Here is a 23,892-nt window from a genome sequence, read left to right as displayed (position 1 = left end):
CCTTACAGGGTTAAAAAGAAAGATTCCTACTTTCATTGCTACCTGCTTGCTGGCTAGCCAGCTAGCCAGCCCTGTGGGCCTTGCTGCTGCTGCAGCCAAAAAACAAAAGGTGGTGCTGCTGCTGCTTCTTCTGCTGCTTCTGCTTCTGCTTGTGTCTGGCCCCTGTTGGAGCGTCCAGGCACAGGACTTCTGCTGCTGCTGACTAAATGGCCTCCTTAATTGGATCATTTGAGTAGCCAGCACACCTGTGCAGGTAGGGCATGACATGATAGGCAGCTGCCTTGATAGCGGGTGGGTGCTGAATGTTCCTAATTGACAAAATAAGATTAATGCTTATGAAGAAATATAAAATCTCATCCCTTCCCCAATATCGCGCCACACCCCTACCCCTTAATTCCCTGGTTGAACGTGATGGACATATGTCTTTTTTCGACCGTACTAACTATGTAACTATGTAACATAACATGGGGGGGGGGTCTCCTGGCTGTTCACACAGGTGTGTCATTGCTGTACATTGACCATGCATTGCTTCTGTGGTATTGCAAAGGCAAAGACAAATGCTTCCAGCCATCCATTGCACTAATGGATTGGTCATCAGCTGGCTGTCTATGTCCCGCATCAATATAGACCAAAGTACAGAGGGTTAGGCTATGCTATTGTGCACCTACCTGATGCATCAGAAGGTGCGAGGCCCTTGCTAAATTCTGTGCACAGACTTTGAGATCTATGCTTTAGACTGTATCTAAACCTGCTCCAACATGGACTGACATTCTGGCCTACTTTCAGCCGATGCGACTTGTCTGTCGCTGAACAGTCGCTTTTTATGTATTCAGCACCTATGTATAATGTTGTAAAAATGCTCTAGAAGCTAAAGTCGCAGAAATGTCACACATATTTGGCCTGCAACTTTCTGTGCGACAAATTCAGACAGGAAAAATCAGTATAAATCCTTAGAAAATTATCCCCCAGTGTCTCCATCTGCTGGCGGTATTGAATAAGCATTGCTGCACTGATGGGGTATGCATTAGACGAAAAAAAAGAAGAAAAAGAAGAATAATACGCCCAGAAAAGAGGCGAAAAGGAGAAAAACGTAAAAAAACGTGAAAAAAAAGTAAGAGGAAGAGAAGGGAAAAAAAGGTGGAAATGGGTTTAAAAGTGATTTCGGCGGAGAAATATATATATATATATATATATATATATATATATATATATATATGCGCACACACACACATAGATATAAACGTATTCTCCGTTGAGATATTGCAGCCGCTGCTGTGTCCAGGCCCAGGAGCCTTAGCACTGTGCTGTGATGTCACTCAATACCACTGACATCACTAGGTGTAAACAACATCTCTCCTTTGCTGTGTATGTGACTATGGAGCTGTTTGGTGATGTCGTCTATTACGGCCTTCATAGAAGCAACAGGAGATTGTTGCATCCATCTTGAACCCTCAGAACTACAGTGCTATGATGTCACTCACTTCCACAGGCCTTGCAGAGTGTAAACAACAACAACCAGCTTTGTTGTGTATGTAACCAAAGGGATTTGTGATGTCACCTAGAACCTTCACAGCAGCGACAGCTTTATGAGGAGCATCAGCACTGCTCTGCCTGAGCAGAACCATCACCGCCATAGGTTGTCAAATAACCCGGATTTAACCCACACAGGTAAGTCCAATGGGGTGCAGGCATGTCCTCTATGCTTACAGCTTCCCGTGGGTGTTGGTTTGATACCGTTTGGGGACAGCCAAGGAGGCATCTGCAGGCAACAAAGGTAGGTGTGTGCTTGTGAGTGTGTTTCCTATGCAGATCCTAAGCCCAGTGTCACATGCAAGTAGGAGGAGTAAGAAGGGTTCCTGGCAAATCCGGGTTATGGATTGCATTTAAAAAGGCCCCGTGGGAGTGCAATGGGCCCCTGTCTTGCTGCTTAGCAATAATGGTATGGGTTTAGGTTCTGCTGTGTGTACTGGTGGTTGACTGCCCCCCAGCCCAGAGTGTGCATGGAAAATTGTCTGGCAGCCTCCCTGACAGCAAGCAGTGATAGTGCCCATGAAGGGGACCTTGTTGGGCCCGCCCCTTTCACGGTTATCGCTTCTCGGCCTTTTGGCTAAGATCAAGTGTAGTATCTGCATTTGGTCTGGTCGGAAGGTGTCTGTGGTACCCCGCTTCTCGGCCTTGGGGGATTGTCTCTCCTTACGGAGGGACTTCACCCCCTTGCTGCTATTGGGGAGCGGGCTTAGTCCACAGACAACGGGTTGCGATCCCCCTGTCTCTGGGACCTTGTGTCTCAGAAGGCATTTTCGGTACGTTGAGCGTTACCTGTAGCTTCGGAAGCACCTAGGGTACCCCCGACCTCTGCCTTGGGTAAGGGTTCCGCTTTTATAGCGGGATTCCGAGCCCCTGCTGCTATTGGGGAAGGGGCTTAGTCCCTGGGTGTGGAAGATGCCGTTCTCCTGGGCTTTCCCCTCTGGGGAAATGTCGATGCGAAATACCATCCGCATAGAGGTGTCGGAGAGCCATCGTCAGTTGAAGAACCTCCGCTTCATTGCGGAGGTGATTCTTCTTGACTACTTCCGCCTCAATAGGGAGGACATCCTGTGTCTAAATGACCAGGAAAGCCGTGGCCTGTATACCGTCACCTTCACGGCCACGGCGTGTTGCGATAACATCTATGCAACCTTGTCTGGTGCGGACCAGAGGGACGATCGACTCGACGGTCTTTCGTTCCAGTTCCTCTATGGTGAGGAACATATACCGTTGGTGGTGGCTATGCACAGCCCTCATGTGACCACGGAGGATATAGCCACTTTTCTTCGGCGATACTGCGAAGAGGTGCGATTCGCAAACAAAATATTGAACTCCGTGCGGTTCTGGAACGGCAAGAGGAAGTTCTGGGTCAAGCTCCGTAAGGATCCCGGTGGTATTGGGGGTCTTTGCCATCCGCCCCCAAATTTTGCCATCGGGAGAGTTCGGGGCTTCCTGTTCTATCCTCAAATGCCTATGTATTGCCGAAATTGCTTGAGGTTTGGCCACACCCAGGAGACCTGCGGCGCGGAGCGTGTGATTCGCTGCAATAGGTGTGGCCAAGAAGGTCACATAGCCTCAAGATGTAGCCATACGATAAGGTGCAACCTCTGCGGAGAGGAAAATCACGATTTTAATTCCTGTCCCCATAAAGCAAAAACTACGATGGGTGGGTCAAGGCTGGGCCCACCCAAAGAGGGGACAGGACAAAAGACGTCCTTTTTTAAGATGCCCAAACCCCAGATGGCAGGTACTGATGGGTCCAGGCCCAAGACCTCTGGTGCTCCATCGGGGGGCCCACCGGTGGTAGTGCTAGGGGGAGGCCATGGGGATTCCACGAAGCCCGGGCGGGTGATCGAGTTTACTGCCCGGGAAATTGAAAGACGTCGATCGACTTCCTACCTGGCTCAAGAGCCCGCCGAAACTTCTGAAGGGGGCTCACCTGTGGCGGGTGGTAGCCGACGGGCCTCGGTGGGGGCAGAGGTGGACCCAAAATTGCAGCATAAGCCAGGTACTGGCTTGGCCCAGGGTCGCCCTGCTCCGGACGAAGAGGCCCCGGTGAAAGCCCGCCGGAAGGGGAGCCAGGTGGCCAGGTCTGAGCCCGGTCCTGTTACTCCGCCTATACAGGACAGGGCCAAGAAGACAAGTGGCGCCAAACCAGGGTTTGCTGCCCCGCCAGCAGTGGACCCGGTGGGTAAAACTGGCCATCGTCGATCGATGGGGAAGTTGGAGCAACAGTCCTCAGCAACGCTTGCTGGGGAACAAGCGATGAAAACTTCCCAAGGTAGCGGCAAAGGTTCCGGAAAAGAGGCCTCACAGGCCCCTGTGCAGCAGTTCCAGTCGTCAAAAGATGAAAGAAGACGCAGATCCATCAGCCGGGGGCCAGAGATTACATCGAGTGAGAGCAACACAGAGGATATGGACAGCAGTATGACATTTAAAAGACAAAGAGAAGAAGAAGAGGAAGACATTCAAAGGAAAGCGGCGTGCCGTAGTTCGGACGAGAGCGAGCTCAGGGTCGGGGCATCATCGATCTCAAGCTCCGACCCTCAGAACATTAAGGAGCTGATGACCCCGCAGGCGGGGGATGACGGTACGCAGCTTATTATTGACTTTGATTCTCCAAGCACGGACTCTCAATAAACTATGCCTATCCCTGTAAAAATTGCCTCACTCAATGTGAGGTCCTTAAAGAGCCCTGATCGCAGGGCTGCTTTATTTTCTTATCTAGAGACATGTGACTTTGACCTTTGCCTGCTACAAGAATGTGGAATCCCTAGTAAAATGGACTATAAAGACTTAAAAGAAGACTGGAAGCTGGGCCCATCCATATGGTCCGGTGCAAATGACTGTCGTTCTGTGGGTGTTGGGCTGCTCTGCCGAGGCCAGTCCTTTTCTATTCATACAGTAACTGAGATTGTGCCTGGCAGAGCTCTTTTAATTCATCTATATTTTAATGGACTTTTAATTCGTGTTTTAAATGTGTATGCCCCTCCTGATAAACAGGAGCGGGCAGAACTATTTGAAATTTTACCACTGTTTTGTGTTGGGTCTTCCCCCCTGCTGGTGGGAGGTGATTTTAACTGCATACGTGATGGGGAACACCGGCAGGGTGGGGATATTAATCGTAAAGACCGCACTTCTTACCTGCTTAAAAATTTTATTGATGATTTTAATTTGAAAGATTGCTGGAAGGATCTCTTGCCGGAGGACCCGGGCGCCACATGGTCCAATGGAAGAGTGAGCTCCAGAATCGATTTTATTTTTTCCTCTAGAGCTTTTAAACCCCTGAAATGCACGCTCGAGCAGAATATTTTCTCTGATCATAAGCTCCTCTTGGTGGTCCTGGAGCTAGAGGGGGAGCAAAAAGCAAAAAGGGGCCTCTGGAGATTAAACACCACACTCCTAGAGGACCCTGAGATAAAAGAGGAGTTTGTGCGGACCTACCAATGCTGGCAATCACAAAGAAAACCCCACGAGCCTATGCTGCACTGGTGGGAGGGCACCAAATCTAAAATCAGATTTTTTTTTATCAAAGCAGGTAAGAAGAAGGCAAAAATGGAAAAACAGTGGTTTTATGTTCTTAACATGCATTTAAATGTACTTTTTAAATTGAAAGAAGCTGGTATGGATGTAGAAAATGATATTTTAAACCTTAAAACTGAAATAAAACATGCCATAGAAAAGAAAGGGAAACAAATCATTTTTAACTCACATGTGCAGCACCTGGAGGAGGGCGAGAAATGTTCCCGTTTCTTTTTTAAAAAAGTGATGAATAGGAGGGATATCATCCAAAACCTTGAGGGTGAATCCACTCCAAAAGGCATGTTAGATGCAGTTTTTAACTTCTACCAGCTTCTTTTTAATAAGAAAGATCTTAATCCATCCTTTTTAGAACATGTTCTTAATTCCCTTGATTTTAAGCTAGATGTTTTAGACCAGGAGGTTTTATCCCGTGATCTTAACTTAGATGAACTTTTATTTGTTTTTAAAAGTTTTTCTAGTGGGAAGGCCCCTGGGGAAGATGGTTTACCCATCGAATTTTATTTAGCTTTTTGGGATATTTTAAAGGATGATATGGTTTTATTGTATAAAGAAACTTTTATTGTTAATGAACTTCCCCCTTCCTGGAGGAGGGGGATTGTATCATTACTTTTTAAAAAGGGTGAAAAGGATATGCTAAAAAATTGGCGCCCCATCACACTTTTAAATGTCGATTATAAAGTTTTAGCCAAGTTATTAGCTGTCCGTTTTAAACCTTTTATTCATAAATTAATTCACCCAAATCAGGTTTGTGGGGTACCTGGAAGGTCTATAGCTGAATCCCTAAATATTTTAAGAGATGTTTTATGGTATTTTAAGGATAGAAATCAAACTGTAGCAATTTTATCCTTAGACTTTGAAAAAGCCTTTGATAGGGTCTCCCATGAATACCTGTTTTTAGTTCTTAAAAAGATGGCAGTGCCTGAAACGATTTTAAGCCGAATCATGCTTTTATACCGATCCTGTTTTAGTCAAGTCTCTGTTAATGGCTTTTTAACCAGCGGTGTTCCTCTTTTATCAGGTGTCAAACAGGGCTGCCCCCTGTCCCCACTCCTTTTTATTTGCGCAATCGAACCACTGATGGCCCTCCTCAGAAAAGACCGGGTAGTAAGAGGCGTACCGATACCTGGTGGAGGAGGGACCCATCTAAAGGTGTTGGGGTACATGGATGATGTCACCATACTGTGCCCGGACTCTCCATCCATGAGGGGGGCATTGAGGAACACCAGCTATTTCTGCGAGGTCTCTGGTTTTAAGCTAAACACAGATAAATGTGACTGTTTTTATATTGGCTCCTGGGATTCATCCATCACCCCAGGAGTCACAATGCAACAGGATCAAATTAAAGTTTTAGGTATTGTTTTTAACCAGGTCAATGATGGGAGCCCTAACTGGGATTCAGCTATAGCTAAGATGGAGAAGAAGATTTTAATGTGGAATCTTAGAAACCTTACCATGGAGGGGAAGATTTTAATAATAAAGATGGTTTTACTCCCTATTATGCTATACATTGCCATGGTATTTCCTCCATCTATTTTATACATTAAAAAAGTAACTAGAATTGTTTTTACTTTTTTATGGGGTTCAAAAATGGAGAAATTAAAGCGTGATTTTATGTACAAAAGTAAAGATAATGGCGGGAAAGATGTTCCTAACCTTTTTACTTTCTTTTACATAAAGTATTTCTGTTTCTGTTTTAAAATTATTAAATCCGATGGCATTTTTAGCTGCTTTTTAAGGTACGCTGCGGGCATGGTTTTTAAAAGATGGTTGCGCATCCCTCTGAACGCTCCGGTGCTTCTGTGTCCCCCAAAACATTATGTGGTGTTGGAAAAGACAGTCAGGCTCCTAGGTCTCCAAGATTTGGAGCCTGACATACTGGGGGACCAGAGAAAGGTATCAAAGGTCCTCAGGCGGAGTGAGGTTACCCTGGCAGTGTCCAATTTCACACAGGCAAGATCCAAAAAGGTATGGCGGAACGTGTACGGGAAGTTTCTGGCGAATGTACACAGGGATCTTGCCTGGGCAATCGTCCACCAGTGCCTCCCTACTCGTGAGTTCCAGCACAGGCGAGGACTGGTGGCGAGAGCCAAGTGCCCGAGAGATGGCTGCGGAGTGGACGAAACGGTGCTGCACATATTTTGGAACTGCCCTTTTGCACGGGAGCTTTGGAGGAAGGTAGGCCCACTTTTGAAGTGGGCCTGCGGCCTAAAAGATTTTAATCACGAATGTGTCTTTTACGGTCTTTTTAACTGCCCCAATTTTAAACAGCAGATGATCTGCTGGATGATTATTAATTGTTTTAAAAATGCCATCTGGAAAGTTAGGAACATCTTACTTTTTAAACATGATTTTATTGATGTTAAAAACTGTATAAAGCTGGCCCTGAGTGAGATGTACATCTATTACCTAAGAGACAAGAAACAGTTGGGGGCCAGCGAGGCAGCATCCATGTGGTGTCTGCCTCTATGGAACGAAATAACAATATAATCAGTTTTTATGACATTTGTATAATGTTTTATCCTGCCATTTCTATTTTTTCTCCTTTTATTACTGGTTTTATTATTTGTATTTTAAAACTTTTGTGAACCTTTTATTATTTTGCATTTTAAATTCTGTCTGGTTTCTTATTTATTCAATAAAATTTTGTTGAAACCTTATCTGTTCTTATCAGTTTAATATCTGATACGTCCCCTATCTGGGGACCATATATTAAATGGATTTTTGAGAACGGGGGCCGATTTCGAAGCTTGCTTCCGTCGCCCTATGCATTGACCCGATATGGCAGTATCTTCGGGTACAGTGCACCACCCCCTTACAGGGTTAAAAAGAAAGATTCCTACTTTCATTGCTACCTGCTTGCTGGCTAGCCAGCTAGCCAGCCCTGTGGGCCTTGCTGCTGCTGCAGCCAAAAAACAAAAGGTGGTGCTGCTGCTGCTTCTGCTGCTTCTGCTTCTGCTTGTGTCTGGCCCCTGTTGGAGCGTCCAGGCACAGGACTTCTGCTGCTGCTGACTAAATGGCCTCCTTAATTGGATCATTTGAGTAGCCAGCACACCTGTGCAGGTAGGGCATGACATGATAGGCAGCTGCCTTGATAGCGGGTGGGTGCTGAATGTTCCTAATTGACAAAATAAGATTAATGCTTATGAAGAAATATAAAATCTCATCCCTTCCCCAATATCGCGCCACACCCCTACCCCTTAATTCCCTGGTTGAACGTGATGGACATATGTCTTTTTTCGACCGTACTAACTATGTAACTATGTAACATAACATGGGGGGGGGGGGGGGGGGGGGTCTCCTGGCTGTTCACACAGGTGTGTCATTGCTGTACATTGACCATGCATTGCTTCTGTGGTATTGCAAAGGCAAAGACAAATGCTTCCAGCCATCCATTGCACTAATGGATTGGTCATCAGCTGGCTGTCTATGTCCCGCATCAATATAGACCAAAGTACAGAGGGTTAGGCTATGCTATTGTGCACCTACCTGATGCATCAGAAGGTGCGAGGCCCTTGCTAAATTCTGTGCACAGACTTTGAGATCTATGCTTTAGACTGTATCTAAACCTGCTCCAACATGGACTGACATTCTGGCCTACTTTCAGCCGATGCGACTTGTCTGTCGCTGAACAGTCGCTTTTTATGTATTCAGCACCTATGTATAATGTTGTAAAAATGCTCTAGAAGCTAAAGTCGCAGAAATGTCACACATATTTGGCCTGCAACTTTCTGTGCGACAAATTCAGACAGGAAAAATCAGTATAAATCCTTAGAAAATTATCCCCCAGTGTCTCCATCTGCTGGCGGTATTGAATAAGCATTGCTGCACTGATGGGGTATGCATTAGACGAAAAAAAAGAAGAAAAAGAAGAATAATACGCCCAGAAAAGAGGCGAAAAGGAGAAAAACGTAAAAAAACGTGAAAAAAAAGTAAGAGGAAGAGAAGGGAAAAAAAGGTGGAAATGGGTTTAAAAGTGATTTCGGCGGAGAAATATATATATATATATATATATATATATATATATATATATATATATATATATGCGCACACACACACATAGATATAAACGTATTCTCCGTTGAGATATTGCAGCCGCTGCTGTGTCCAGGCCCAGGAGCCTTAGCACTGTGCTGTGATGTCACTCAATACCACTGACATCACTAGGTGTAAACAACATCTCTCCTTTGCTGTGTATGTGACTATGGAGCTGTTTGGTGATGTCGTCTATTACGGCCTTCATAGAAGCAACAGGAGATTGTTGCATCCATCTTGAACCCTCAGAACTACAGTGCTATGATGTCACTCACTTCCACAGGCCTTGCAGAGTGTAAACAACAACAACCCAGCTTTGTTGTGTATGTAACCAAAGGGATTTGTGATGTCACCTAGAACCTTCACAGCAGCGACAGCTTTATGAGGAGCATCAGCACTGCTCTGCCTGAGCAGAACCATCACCGCCATAGGTTGTCAAATAACCCGGATTTAACCCACACAGGTAAGTCCAATGGGGTGCAGGCATGTCCTCTATGCTTACAGCTTCCCGTGGGTGTTGGTTTGATACCGTTTGGGGACAGCCAAGGAGGCATCTGCAGGCAACAAAGGTAGGTGTGTGCTTGTGTGTGTGTTTCCTATGCAGATCCTAAGCCCAGTGTCACATGCAAGTAGGAGGAGTAAGAAGGGTTCCTGGCAAATCCGGGTTATGGATTGCATTTAAAAAGGCCCCGTGGGAGTGCAATGGGCCCCTGTCTTGCTGCTTAGCAATAATGGTATGGGTTTAGGTTCTGCTGTGTGTACTGGTGGTTGACTGCCCCCCAGCCCAGAGTGTGCATGGAAAATTGTCTGGCAGCCTCCCTGACAGCAAGCAGTGATAGTGCCCATGAAGGGGACCTTGTTGGGCCCGCCCCTTTCACGGTTATCGCTTCTCGGCCTTTTGGCTAAGATCAAGTGTAGTATCTGTTCTTATCAGTTTAATATCTGATACGTCCCCTATCTGGGGACCATATATTAAATGGATTTTTGAGAACGGGGGCCGATTTCGAAGCTTGCTTCCGTCGCCCTATGCATTGACCCGATATGGCAGTATCCGGGTACAGTGCACCACCCCCTTACAGGGTTAAAAAGAAAGATTCCTACTTTCATTGCTACCTGCTTGCTGGCTAGCCAGCTAGCCAGCCCTGTGGGCCTTGCTGCTGCTGCAGCCAAAAAACAAAAGGTGGTGCTGCTGCTGCTTCTGCTGCTTCTGCTTCTGCTTGTGTCTGGCCCCTGTTGGAGCGTCCAGGCACAGGACTTCTGCTGCTGCTGACTAAATGGCCTCCTTAATTGGATCATTTGAGTAGCCAGCACACCTGTGCAGGTAGGGCATGACATGATAGGCAGCTGCCTTGATAGCGGGTGGGTGCTGAATGTTCCTAATTGACAAAATAAGATTAATGCTTATGAAGAAATATAAAATCTCATCCCTTCCCCAATATCGCGCCACACCCCTACCCCTTAATTCCCTGGTTGAACGTGATGGACATATGTCTTTTTTCGACCGTACTAACTATGTAACTATGTAACATAACATGGGGGGGGGGGGGGGGGGTCTCCTGGCTGTTCACACAGGTGTGTCATTGCTGTACATTGACCATGCATTGCTTCTGTGGTATTGCAAAGGCAAAGACAAATGCTTCCAGCCATCCATTGCACTAATGGATTGGTCATCAGCTGGCTGTCTATGTCCCGCATCAATATAGACCAAAGTACAGAGGGTTAGGCTATGCTATTGTGCACCTACCTGATGCATCAGAAGGTGCGAGGCCCTTGCTAAATTCTGTGCACAGACTTTGAGATCTATGCTTTAGACTGTATCTAAACCTGCTCCAACATGGACTGACATTCTGGCCTACTTTCAGCCGATGCGACTTGTCTGTCGCTGAACAGTCGCTTTTTATGTATTCAGCACCTATGTATAATGTTGTAAAAATGCTCTAGAAGCTAAAGTCGCAGAAATGTCACACATATTTGGCCTGCAACTTTCTGTGCGACAAATTCAGACAGGAAAAATCAGTATAAATCCTTAGAAAATTATCCCCCAGTGTCTCCATCTGCTGGCGGTATTGAATAAGCATTGCTGCACTGATGGGGTATGCATTAGACGAAAAAAAAGAAGAAAAAGAAGAATAATACGCCCAGAAAAGAGGCGAAAAGGAGAAAAACGTAAAAAAACGTGAAAAAAAAGTAAGAGGAAGAGAAGGGAAAAAAAGGTGGAAATGGGTTTAAAAGTGATTTCGGCGGAGAAATATATATATATATATATATATATATATATATATATATATATATGCGCACACACACACATAGATATAAACGTATTCTCCGTTGAGATATTGCAGCCGCTGCTGTGTCCAGGCCCAGGAGCCTTAGCACTGTGCTGTGATGTCACTCAATACCACTGACATCACTAGGTGTAAACAACATCTCTCCTTTGCTGTGTATGTGACTATGGAGCTGTTTGGTGATGTCGTCTATTACGGCCTTCATAGAAGCAACAGGAGATTGTTGCATCCATCTTGAACCCTCAGAACTACAGTGCTATGATGTCACTCACTTCCACAGGCCTTGCAGAGTGTAAACAACAACAACCCAGCTTTGTTGTGTATGTAACCAAAGGGATTTGTGATGTCACCTAGAACCTTCACAGCAGCGACAGCTTTATGAGGAGCATCAGCACTGCTCTGCCTGAGCAGAACCATCACCGCCATAGGTTGTCAAATAACCCGGATTTAACCCACACAGGTAAGTCCAATGGGGTGCAGGCATGTCCTCTATGCTTACAGCTTCCCGTGGGTGTTGGTTTGATACCGTTTGGGGACAGCCAAGGAGGCATCTGCAGGCAACAAAGGTAGGTGTGTGCTTGTGTGTGTGTTTCCTATGCAGATCCTAAGCCCAGTGTCACATGCAAGTAGGAGGAGTAAGAAGGGTTCCTGGCAAATCCGGGTTATGGATTGCATTTAAAAAGGCCCCGTGGGAGTGCAATGGGCCCCTGTCTTGCTGCTTAGCAATAATGGTATGGGTTTAGGTTCTGCTGTGTGTACTGGTGGTTGACTGCCCCCCAGCCCAGAGTGTGCATGGAAAATTGTCTGGCAGCCTCCCTGACAGCAAGCAGTGATAGTGCCCATGAAGGGGACCTTGTTGGGCCCGCCCCTTTCACGGTTATCGCTTCTCGGCCTTTTGGCTAAGATCAAGTGTAGTATCTGTTCTTATCAGTTTAATATCTGATACGTCCCCTATCTGGGGACCATATATTAAATGGATTTTTGAGAACGGGGGCCGATTTCGAAGCTTGCTTCCGTCGCCCTATGCATTGACCCGATATGGCAGTATCTTCGGGTACAGTGCACCACCCCCTTACAGGGTTAAAAAGAAAGATTCCTACTTTCATTGCTACCTGCTTGCTGGCTAGCCAGCTAGCCAGCCCTGTGGGCCTTGCTGCTGCTGCAGCAGCCAAAAAACAAAAGGTGGTGCTGCTGCTGCTTCTGCTGCTTCTGCTTCTGCTTGTGTCTGGCCCCTGTTGGAGCGTCCAGGCACAGGACTTCTGCTGCTGCTGACTAAATGGCCTCCTTAATTGGATCATTTGAGTAGCCAGCACACCTGTGCAGGTAGGGCATGACATGATAGGCAGCTGCCTTGATAGCGGGTGAGTGCTGAATGTTCCTAATTGACAAAATAAGATTAATGCTTATGAAGAAATATAAAATCTCATCCCTTCCCCAATATCGCGCCACACCCCTACCCCTTAATTCCCTGGTTGAACGTGATGGACATATGTCTTTTTTCGACCGTACTAACTATGTAACTATGTAACATAACATGGGGGGGGGGGGGGGGGTCTCCTGGCTGTTCACACAGGTGTGTCATTGCTGTACATTGACCATGCATTGCTTCTGTGGTATTGCAAAGGCAAAGACAAATGCTTCCAGCCATCCATTGCACTAATGGATTGGTCATCAGCTGGCTGTCTATGTCCCGCATCAATATAGACCAAAGTACAGAGGGTTAGGCTATGCTATTGTGCACCTACCTGATGCATCAGAAGGTGCGAGGCCCTTGCTAAATTCTGTGCACAGACTTTGAGATCTATGCTTTAGACTGTATCTAAACCTGCTCCAACATGGACTGACATTCTGGCCTACTTTCAGCCGATGCGACTTGTCTGTCGCTGAACAGTCGCTTTTTATGTATTCAGCACCTATGTATAATGTTGTAAAAATGCTCTAGAAGCTAAAGTCGCAGAAATGTCACACATATTTGGCCTGCAACTTTCTGTGCGACAAATTCAGACAGGAAAAATCAGTATAAATCCTTAGAAAATTATCCCCCAGTGTCTCCATCTGCTGGCGGTATTGAATAAGCATTGCTGCACTGATGGGGTATGCATTAGACGAAAAAAAAGAAGAAAAAGAAGAATAATACGCCCAGAAAAGAGGCGAAAAGGAGAAAAACGTAAAAAAACGTGAAAAAAAAGTAAGAGGAAGAGAAGGGAAAAAAAGGTGGAAATGGGTTTAAAAGTGATTTCGGCGGAGAAATATATATATATATATATATATATATATATATATATATATATATATATGCGCACACACACACATAGATATAAACGTATTCTCCGTTGAGATATTGCAGCCGCTGCTGTGTCCAGGCCCAGGAGCCTTAGCACTGTGCTGTGATGTCACTCAATCCCACTGACATCACTAGGTGTAAACAACATCTCTCCTTTGCTGTGTATGTGACTATGGAGCTGTTTGGTGATGTCGTCTATTACGGCCTTCATAGAAGCAACAGGAGATTGTTGCATCCATCTTGAACCCTCAGAACTACAGTGCTATGATGTCACTCACTTCCACAGGCCTTGCAGAGTGTAAACAACAACAACCCAGCTTTGTTGTGTATGTAACCAAAGGGATTTGTGATGTCACCTAGAACCTTCACAGCAGCGACAGCTTTATGAGGAGCATCAGCACTGCTCTGCCTGAGCAGAACCATCACCGCCATAGGTTGTCAAATAACCCGGATTTAACCCACACAGGTAAGTCCAATGGGGTGCAGGCATGTCCTCTATGCTTACAGCTTCCCGTGGGTGTTGGTTTGATACCGTTTGGGGACAGCCAAGGAGGCATCTGCAGGCAACAAAGGTAGGTGTGTGCTTGTGTGTGTGTTTCCTATGCAGATCCTAAGCCCAGTGTCACATGCAAGTAGGAGGAGTAAGAAGGGTTCCTGGCAAATCCGGGTTATGGATTGCATTTAAAAAGGCCCCGTGGGAGTGCAATGGGCCCCTGTCTTGCTGCTTAGCAATAATGGTATGGGTTTAGGTTCTGCTGTGTGTACTGGTGGTTGACTGCCCCCCAGCCCAGAGTGTGCATGGAAAATTGTCTGGCAGCCTCCCTGACAGCAAGCAGTGATAGTGCCCATGAAGGGGACCTTGTTGGGCCCGCCCCTTTCACGGTTATCGCTTCTCGGCCTTTTGGCTAAGATCAAGTGTAGTATCTGTTCTTATCAGTTTAATATCTGATACGTCCCCTATCTGGGGACCATATATTAAATGGATTTTTGAGAACGGGGGCCGATTTCGAAGCTTGCTTCCGTCGCCCTATGCATTGACCCGATATGGCAGTATCTTCGGGTACAGTGCACCACCCCCTTACAGGGTTAAAAAGAAAGATTCCTACTTTCATTGCTACCTGCTTGCTGGCTAGCCAGCTAGCCAGCCCTGTGGGCCTTGCTGCTGCTGCAGCCAAAAAACAAAAGGTGGTGCTGCTGCTGCTTCTGCTGCTTCTGCTTCTGCTTGTGTCTGGCCCCTGTTGGAGCGTCCAGGCACAGGACTTCTGCTGCTGCTGACTAAATGGCCTCCTTAATTGGATCATTTGAGTAGCCAGCACACCTGTGCAGGTAGGGCATGACATGATAGGCAGCTGCCTTGATAGCGGGTGGGTGCTGAATGTTCCTAATTGACAAAATAAGATTAATGCTTATGAAGAAATATAAAATCTCATCCCTTCCCCAATATCGCGCCACACCCCTACCCCTTAATTCCCTGGTTGAACGTGATGGACATATGTCTTTTTTCGACCGTACTAACTATGTAACTATGTAACATAACATGGGGGGGGGGGGGGGGGGGTCTCCTGGCTGTTCACACAGGTGTGTCATTGCTGTACATTGACCATGCATTGCTTCTGTGGTATTGCAAAGGCAAAGACAAATGCTTCCAGCCATCCATTGCACTAATGGATTGGTCATCAGCTGGCTGTCTATGTCCCGCATCAATATAGACCAAAGTACAGAGGGTTAGGCTATGCTATTGTGCACCTACCTGATGCATCAGAAGGTGCGAGGCCCTTGCTAAATTCTGTGCACAGACTTTGAGATCTATGCTTTAGACTGTATCTAAACCTGCTCCAACATGGACTGACATTCTGGCCTACTTTCAGCCGATGCGACTTGTCTGTCGCTGAACAGTCGCTTTTTATGTATTCAGCACCTATGTATAATGTTGTAAAAATGCTCTAGAAGCTAAAGTCGCAGAAATGTCACACATATTTGGCCTGCAACTTTCTGTGCGACAAATTCAGACAGGAAAAATCAGTATAAATCCTTAGAAAATTATCCCCCAGTGTCTCCATCTGCTGGCGGTATTGAATAAGCATTGCTGCACTGATGGGGTATGCATTAGACGAAAAAAAAGAAGAAAAAGAAGAATAATACGCCCAGAAAAGAGGCGAAAAGGAGAAAAACGTAAAAAAACGTGAAAAAAAAGTAAGAGGAAGAGAAGGGAAAAAAAGGTGGAAATGGGTTTAAAAGTGATTTCGGCGGAGAAATATATATATATATATATATATATATATATATATATATATATATATATATATATATGCGCACACACACACATAGATATAAACGTATTCTCCGTTGAGATATTGCAGCCGCTGCTGTGTCCAGGCCCAGGAGCCTTAGCACTGTGCTGTGATGTCACTCAATACCACTGACATCACTAGGTGTAAACAACATCTCTCCTTTGCTGTGTATGTGACTATGGAGCTGTTTGGTGATGTCGTCTATTACGGCCTTCATAGAAGCAACAGGAGATTGTTGCATCCATCTTGAACCCTCAGAACTACAGTGCTATGATGTCACTCACTTCCACAGGCCTTGCAGAGTGTAAACAACAACAACCCAGCTTTGTTGTGTATGTAACCAAAGGGATTTGTGATGTCACCTAGAACCTTCACAGCAGCGACAGCTTTATGAGGAGCATCAGCACTGCTCTGCCTGAGCAGAACCATCACCGCCATAGGTTGTCAAATAACCCGGATTTAACCCACACAGGTAAGTCCAATGGGGTGCAGGCATGTCCTCTATGCTTACAGCTTCCCGTGGGTGTTGGTTTGATACCGTTTGGGGACAGCCAAGGAGGCATCTGCAGGCAACAAAGGTAGGTGTGTGCTTGTGTGTGTGTTTCCTATGCAGATCCTAAGCCCAGTGTCACATGCAAGTAGGAGGAGTAAGAAGGGTTCCTGGCAAATCCGGGTTATGGATTGCATTTAAAAAGGCCCCGTGGGAGTGCAATGGGCCCCTGTCTTGCTGCTTAGCAATAATGGTATGGGTTTAGGTTCTGCTGTGTGTACTGGTGGTTGACTGCCCCCCAGCCCAGAGTGTGCATGGAAAATTGTCTGGCAGCCTCCCTGACAGCAAGCAGTGATAGTGCCCATGAAGGGGACCTTGTTGGGCCCGCCCCTTTCACGGTTATCGCTTCTCGGCCTTTTGGCTAAGATCAAGTGTAGTATCTGTTCTTATCAGTTTAATATCTGATACGTCCCCTATCTGGGGACCATATATTAAATGGATTTTTGAGAACGGGGGCCGATTTCGAAGCTTGCTTCCGTCGCCCTATGCATTGACCCGATATGGCAGTATCTTCGGGTACAGTGCACCACCCCCTTACAGGGTTAAAAAGAAAGATTCCTACTTTCATTGCTACCTGCTTGCTGGCTAGCCAGCTAGCCAGCCCTGTGGGCCTTGCTGCTGCTGCAGCCAAAAAACAAAAGGTGGTGCTGCTGCTGCTTCTGCTGCTTCTGCTTCTGCTTGTGTCTGGCCCCTGTTGGAGCGTCCAGGCACAGGACTTCTGCTGCTGCTGACTAAATGGCCTCCTTAATTGGATCATTTGAGTAGCCAGCACACCTGTGCAGGTAGGGCATGACATGATAGGCAGCTGCCTTGATAGCGGGTGGGTGCTGAATGTTCCTAATTGACAAAATAAGATTAATGCTTATGAAGAAATATAAAATCTCATCCCTTCCCCAATATCGCGCCACACCCCTACCCCTTAATTCCCTGGTTGAACGTGATGGACATATGTCTTTTTTCGACCGTACTAACTATGTAACTATGTAACATAACATGGGGGGGGGGGGGGGGGTCTCCTGGCTGTTCACACAGGTGTGTCATTGCTGTACATTGACCATGCACTGCTTCTGTGGTATTGCAAAGGCAAAGACAAATGCTTCCAGCCATCCATTGCACTAATGGATTGGTCATCAGCTGGCTGTCTATGTCCCGCATCAATATAGACCAAGGTACAGAGGGTTAGGCTATGCTATTGTGCACCTACCTGATGCATCAGAAGGTGCGAGGCCCTTGCTAAATTCTGTGCACAGACTTTGAGATCTATGCTTTAGACTGTATCTAAACCTGCTCCAACATGGACTGACATTCTGGCCTACTTTCAGCCGATGCGACTTGTCTGTCGCTGAACAGTCGCTTTTTATGTATTCAGCACCTATGTATAATGTTGTAAAAATGCTCTAGAAGCTAAAGTCGCAGAAATGTCACACATATTTGGCCTGCAACTTTCTGTGCGACAAATTCAGACAGGAAAAATCAGTATAAATCCTTAGAAAATTATCCCCCAGTGTCTCCATCTGCTGGCGGTATTGAATAAGCATTGCTGCACTGATGGGGTATGCATTAGACGAAAAAAAAGAAGAAAAAGAAGAATAATACGCCCAGAAAAGAGGCGAAAAGGAGAAAAACGTAAAAAAACGTGAAAAAAAAGTAAGAGGAAGAGAAGGGAAAAAAAGGTGGAAATGGGTTTAAAAGTGATTTCGGCGGAGAAATATATATATATATATATATATATATATATATATATATATATATATATATATGCGCACACACACACATAGATATAAACGTATTCTCCGTTGAGATATTGCAGCCGCTGCTGTGTCCAGGCCCAGGAGCCTTAGCACTGTGCTGTGATGTCACTCAATACCACTGACATCACTAGGTGTAAACAACATCTCTCCTTTGCTGTGTATGTGACTATGGAGCTGTTTGGTGATGTCGTCTATTACGGCCTTCATAGAAGCAACAGGAGATTGTTGCATCCATCTTGAACCCTCAGAACTACAGTGCTATGATGTCACTCACTTCCACAGGCCTTGCAGAGTGTAAACAACAACAACCCAGCTTTGTTGTGTATGTAACCAAAGGGATTTGTGATGTCACCTAGAACCTTCACAGCAGCGACAGCTTTATGAGGAGCATCAGCACTGCTCTGCCTGAGCAGAACCATCACCGCCATAGGTTGTCAAATAACCCGGATTTAACCCACACAGGTAAGTCCAATGGGGTGCAGGCATGTCCTCTATGCTTACAGCTTCCCGTGGGTGTTGGTTTGATACCGTTTGGGGACAGCCAAGGAGGCATCTGCAGGCAACAAAGGTAGGTGTGTGCTTGTGTGTGTGTTTCCTATGCAGATCCTAAGCCCAGTGTCACATGCAAGTAGGAGGAGTAAGAAGGGTTCCTGGCAAATCCGGGTTATGGATTGCATTTAAAAAGGCCCCGTGGGAGTGCAATGGGCCCCTGTCTTGCTGCTTAGCAATAATGGTATGGGTTTAGGTTCTGCTGTGTGTACTGGTGGTTGACTGCCCCCCAGCCCAGAGTGTGCATGGAAAATTGTCTGGCAGCCTCCCTGACAGCAAGCAGTGATAGTGCCCATGAAGGGGACCTTGTTGGGCCCGCCCCTTTCACGGTTATCGCTTCTCGGCCTTTTGGCTAAGATCAAGTGTAGTATCTGTTCTTATCAGTTTAATATCTGATACGTCCCCTATCTGGGGACCATATATTAAATGGATTTTTGAGAACGGGGGCCGATTTCGAAGCTTGCTTCCGTCGCCCTATGCATTGACCCGATATGGCAGTATCTTCGGGTACAGTGCACCACCCCCTTACAGGGTTAAAAAGAAAGATTCCTACTTTCATTGCTACCTGCTTGCTGGCTAGCCAGCTAGCCAGCCCTGTGGGCCTTGCTGCTGCTGCAGCCAAAAAACAAAAGGTGGTGCTGCTGCTGCTTCTGCTGCTTCTGCTTCTGCTTGTGTCTGGCCCCTGTTGGAGCGTCCAGGCACAGGACTTCTGCTGCTGCTGACTAAATGGCCTCCTTAATTGGATCATTTGAGTAGCCAGCACACCTGTGCAGGTAGGGCATGACATGATAGGCAGCTGCCTTGATAGCGGGTGGGTGCTGAATGTTCCTAATTGACAAAATAAGATTAATGCTTATGAAGAAATATAAAATCTCATCCCTTCCCCAATATCGCGCCACACCCCTACCCCTTAATTCCCTGGTTGAACGTGATGGACATATGTCTTTTTTCGACCGTACTAACTATGTAACTATGTAACATAACATGGGGGGGGGGGGGGGGGGGTCTCCTGGCTGTTCACACAGGTGTGTCATTGCTGTACATTGACCATGCATTGCTTCTGTGGTATTGCAAAGGCAAAGACAAATGCTTCCAGCCATCCATTGCACTAATGGATTGGTCATCAGCTGGCTGTCTATGTCCCGCATCAATATAGACCAAAGTACAGAGGGTTAGGCTATGCTATTGTGCACCTACCTGATGCATCAGAAGGTGCGAGGCCCTTGATAAATTCTGTGCACAGACTTTGAGATCTATGCTTTAGACTGTATCTAAACCTGCTCCAACATGGACTGACATTCTGGCCTACTTTCAGCCGATGCGACTTGTCTGTCGCTGAACAGTCGCTTTTTATGTATTCAGCACCTATGTATAATGTTGTAAAAATGCTCTAGAAGCTAAAGTCGCAGAAATGTCACACATATTTGGCCTGCAACTTTCTGTGCGACAAATTCAGACAGGAAAAATCAGTATAAATCCTTAGAAAATTATCCCCCAGTGTCTCCATCTGCTGGCGGTATTGAATAAGCATTGCTGCACTGATGGGGTATGCATTAGACGAAAAAAAAGAAGAAAAAGAAGAATAATACGCCCAGAAAAGAGGCGAAAAGGAGAAAAACGTAAAAAAACGTGAAAAAAAAGTAAGAGGAAGAGAAGGGAAAAAAAGGTGGAAATGGGTTTAAAAGTGATTTCGGCGGAGAAATATATATATATATATATATATATATATATATATATATATATATATGCGCACACACACACATAGATATAAACGTATTCTCCGTTGAGATATTGCAGCCGCTGCTGTGTCCAGGCCCAGGAGCCTTAGCACTGTGCTGTGATGTCACTCAATACCACTGACATCACTAGGTGTAAACAACATCTCTCCTTTGCTGTGTATGTGACTATGGAGCTGTTTGGTGATGTCGTCTATTACGGCCTTCATAGAAGCAACAGGAGATTGTTGCATCCATCTTGAACCCTCAGAACTACAGTGCTATGATGTCACTCACTTCCACAGGCCTTGCAGAGTGTAAACAACAACAACCCAGCTTTGTTGTGTATGTAACCAAAGGGATTTGTGATGTCACCTAGAACCTTCACAGCAGCGACAGCTTTATGAGGAGCATCAGCACTGTTCTGCCTGAGCAGAACCATCACCGCCATAGGTTGTCAAATAACCCGGATTTAACCCACACAGGTAAGTCCAATGGGGTGCAGGCATGTCCTCTATGCTTACAGCTTCCCGTGGGTGTTGGTTTGATACCGTTTGGGGACAGCCAAGGAGGCATCTGCAGGCAACAAAGGTAGGTGTGTGCTTGTGTGTGTGTTTCCTATGCAGATCCTAAGCCCAGTGTCACATGCAAGTAGGAGGAGTAAGAAGGGTTCCTGGCAAATCCGGGTTATGGATTGCATTTAAAAAGGCCCCGTGGGAGTGCAATGGGCCCCTGTCTTGCTGCTTAGCAATAATGGTATGGGTTTAGGTTCTGCTGTGTGTACTGGTGGTTGACTGCCCCCCAGCCCAGAGTGTGCATGGAAAATTGTCTGGCAGCCTCCCTGACAGCAAGCAGTGATAGTGCCCATGAAGGGGACCTTGTTGGGCCCGCCCCTTTCACGGTTATCGCTTCTCGGCCTTTTGGCTAAGATCAAGTGTAGTATCTGTTCTTATCAGTTTAATATCTGATACGTCCCCTATCTGGGGACCATATATTAAATGGATTTTTGAGAACGGGGGCCGATTTCGAAGCTTGCTTCCGTCGCCCTATGCATTGACCCGATATGGCAGTATCTTCGGGTACAGTGCACCACCCCCTTACAGGGTTAAAAAGAAAGATTCCTACTTTCATTGCTACCTGCTTGCTGGCTAGCCAGCTAGCCAGCCCTGTGGGCCTTGCTGCTGCTGCAGCCAAAAAACAAAAGGTGGTGCTGCTGCTGCTTCTGCTGCTTCTGCTTCTGCTTGTGTCTGGCCCCTGTTGGAGCGTCCAGGCACAGGACTTCTGCTGCTGCTGACTAAATGGCCTCCTTAATTGGATCATTTGAGTAGCCAGCACACCTGTGCAGGTAGGGCATGACATGATAGGCAGCTGCCTTGATAGCGGGTGGGTGCTGAATGTTCCTAATTGACAAAATAAGATTAATGCTTATGAAGAAATATAAAATCTCATCCCTTCCCCAATATCGCGCCACACCCCTACCCCTTAATTCCCTGGTTGAACGTGATGGACATATGTCTTTTTTCGACCGTACTAACTATGTAACTATGTAACATAACATGGGGGGGGGGGGGGGGTCTCCTGGCTGTTCACACAGGTGTGTCATTGCTGTACATTGACCATGCATTGCTTCTGTGGTATTGCAAAGGCAAAGACAAATGCTTCCAGCCATCCATTGCACTAATGGATTGGTCATCAGCTGGCTGTCTATGTCCCGCATCAATATAGACCAAAGTACAGAGGGTTAGGCTATGCTATTGTGCACCTACCTGATGCATCAGAAGGTGCGAGGCCCTTGCTAAATTCTGTGCACAGACTTTGAGATCTATGCTTTAGACTGTATCTAAACCTGCTCCAACATGGACTGACATTCTGGCCTACTTTCAGCCGATGCGACTTGTCTGTCGCTGAACAGTCGCTTTTTATGTATTCAGCACCTATGTATAATGTTGTAAAAATGCTCTAGAAGCTAAAGTCGCAGAAATGTCACACATATTTGGCCTGCAACTTTCTGTGCGACAAATTCAGACAGGAAAAATCAGTATAAATCCTTAGAAAATTATCCCCCAGTGTCTCCATCTGCTGGCGGTATTGAATAAGCATTGCTGCACTGATGGGGTATGCATTAGACGAAAAAAAAGAAGAAAAAGAAGAATAATACGCCCAGAAAAGAGGCGAAAAGGAGAAAAACGTAAAAAAACGTGAAAAAAAAGTAAGAGGAAGAGAAGGGAAAAAAAGGTGGAAATGGGTTTAAAAGTGATTTCGGCGGAGAAATATATATATATATATATATATATATATATATGCGCACACACACACATAGATATAAACGTATTCTCCGTTGAGATATTGCAGCCGCTGCTGTGTCCAGGCCCAGGAGCCTTAGCACTGTGCTGTGATGTCACTCAATACCACTGACATCACTAGGTGTAAACAACATCTCTCCTTTGCTGTGTATGTGACTATGGAGCTGTTTGGTGATGTCGTCTATTACGGCCTTCATAGAAGCAACAGGAGATTGTTGCATCCATCTTGAACCCTCAGAACTACAGTGCTATGATGTCACTCACTTCCACAGGCCTTGCAGAGTGTAAACAACAACAACCCAGCTTTGTTGTGTATGTAACCAAAGGGATTTGTGATGTCACCTAGAACCTTCACAGCAGCGACAGCTTTATGAGGAGCATCAGCACTGCTCTGCCTGAGCAGAACCATCACCGCCATAGGTTGTCAAATAACCCGGATTTAACCCACACAGGTAAGTCCAATGGGGTGCAGGCATGTCCTCTATGCTTACAGCTTCCCGTGGGTGTTGGTTTGATACCGTTTGGGGACAGCCAAGGAGGCATCTGCAGGCAACAAAGGTAGGTGTGTGCTTGTGTGTGTGTTTCCTATGCAGATCCTAAGCCCAGTGTCACATGCAAGTAGGAGGAGTAAGAAGGGTTCCTGGCAAATCCGGGTTATGGATTGCATTTAAAAAGGCCCCGTGGGAGTGCAATGGGCCCCTGTCTTGCTGCTTAGCAATAATGGTATGGGTTTAGGTTCTGCTGTGTGTACTGGTGGTTGACTGCCCCCCAGCCCAGAGTGTGCATGGAAAATTGTCTGGCAGCCTCCCTGACAGCAAGCAGTGATAGTGCCCATGAAGGGGACCTTGTTGGGCCCGCCCCTTTCACGGTTATCGCTTCTCGGCCTTTTGGCTAAGATCAAGTGTAGTATCTGTTCTTATCAGTTTAATATCTGATACGTCCCCTATCTGGGGACCATATATTAAATGGATTTTTGAGAACGGGGGCCGATTTCGAAGCTTGCTTCCGTCGCCCTATGCATTGACCCGATATGGCAGTATCTTCGGGTACAGTGCACCACCC

At 46.1% G+C, this 23,892-nt stretch overlaps 8 non-coding genes and 1 pseudogene across 8 annotated transcripts; all 9 read left to right on the top strand.

The window, feature by feature from the left end:
- The first annotated feature begins 2,087 nt into the window (after window positions 1-2,087).
- LOC130306783 (U2 spliceosomal RNA) lies at window positions 2,088-2,305 on the top strand (annotated as a pseudogene).
- Window positions 2,306-7,694: 5,389 nt separating this feature from the next.
- LOC130306779 (U2 spliceosomal RNA) lies at window positions 7,695-7,880 on the top strand. Its single transcript, XR_008856075.1, has one exon. It is a non-coding gene; the product is annotated as a U2 spliceosomal RNA (small nuclear RNA).
- Window positions 7,881-9,984: 2,104 nt separating this feature from the next.
- On the top strand, window positions 9,985-10,173 carry LOC130306776 (U2 spliceosomal RNA). The gene has a single exon (XR_008856072.1). It is a non-coding gene; the product is annotated as a U2 spliceosomal RNA (small nuclear RNA).
- Window positions 10,174-12,266: 2,093 nt separating this feature from the next.
- On the top strand, window positions 12,267-12,457 carry LOC130306757 (U2 spliceosomal RNA). Its single transcript, XR_008856053.1, has one exon. It is a non-coding gene; the product is annotated as a U2 spliceosomal RNA (small nuclear RNA).
- A 2,099-nt stretch (window positions 12,458-14,556) lies between these two features.
- On the top strand, window positions 14,557-14,747 carry LOC130306756 (U2 spliceosomal RNA). Its single transcript, XR_008856052.1, has one exon. It is a non-coding gene; the product is annotated as a U2 spliceosomal RNA (small nuclear RNA).
- A 2,106-nt stretch (window positions 14,748-16,853) lies between these two features.
- LOC130306755 (U2 spliceosomal RNA) lies at window positions 16,854-17,044 on the top strand. The gene has a single exon (XR_008856051.1). It is a non-coding gene; the product is annotated as a U2 spliceosomal RNA (small nuclear RNA).
- Window positions 17,045-19,144: 2,100 nt separating this feature from the next.
- Window positions 19,145-19,335, top strand: LOC130306754 (U2 spliceosomal RNA). The gene has a single exon (XR_008856050.1). It is a non-coding gene; the product is annotated as a U2 spliceosomal RNA (small nuclear RNA).
- A 2,096-nt stretch (window positions 19,336-21,431) lies between these two features.
- On the top strand, window positions 21,432-21,622 carry LOC130306753 (U2 spliceosomal RNA). Its single transcript, XR_008856049.1, has one exon. It is a non-coding gene; the product is annotated as a U2 spliceosomal RNA (small nuclear RNA).
- A 2,079-nt stretch (window positions 21,623-23,701) lies between these two features.
- LOC130306752 (U2 spliceosomal RNA) lies at window positions 23,702-23,892 on the top strand. Its single transcript, XR_008856048.1, has one exon. It is a non-coding gene; the product is annotated as a U2 spliceosomal RNA (small nuclear RNA).

Source organism: Hyla sarda, unplaced genomic scaffold, assembly GCF_029499605.1.
Source record: "Hyla sarda isolate aHylSar1 unplaced genomic scaffold, aHylSar1.hap1 scaffold_1403, whole genome shotgun sequence".
Taxonomy (NCBI): domain Eukaryota; kingdom Metazoa; phylum Chordata; class Amphibia; order Anura; family Hylidae; genus Hyla; species Hyla sarda.
Note: the sequence above shows the minus strand (reverse complement) of the source record. Positions and strands in the feature narration are given on the sequence as shown.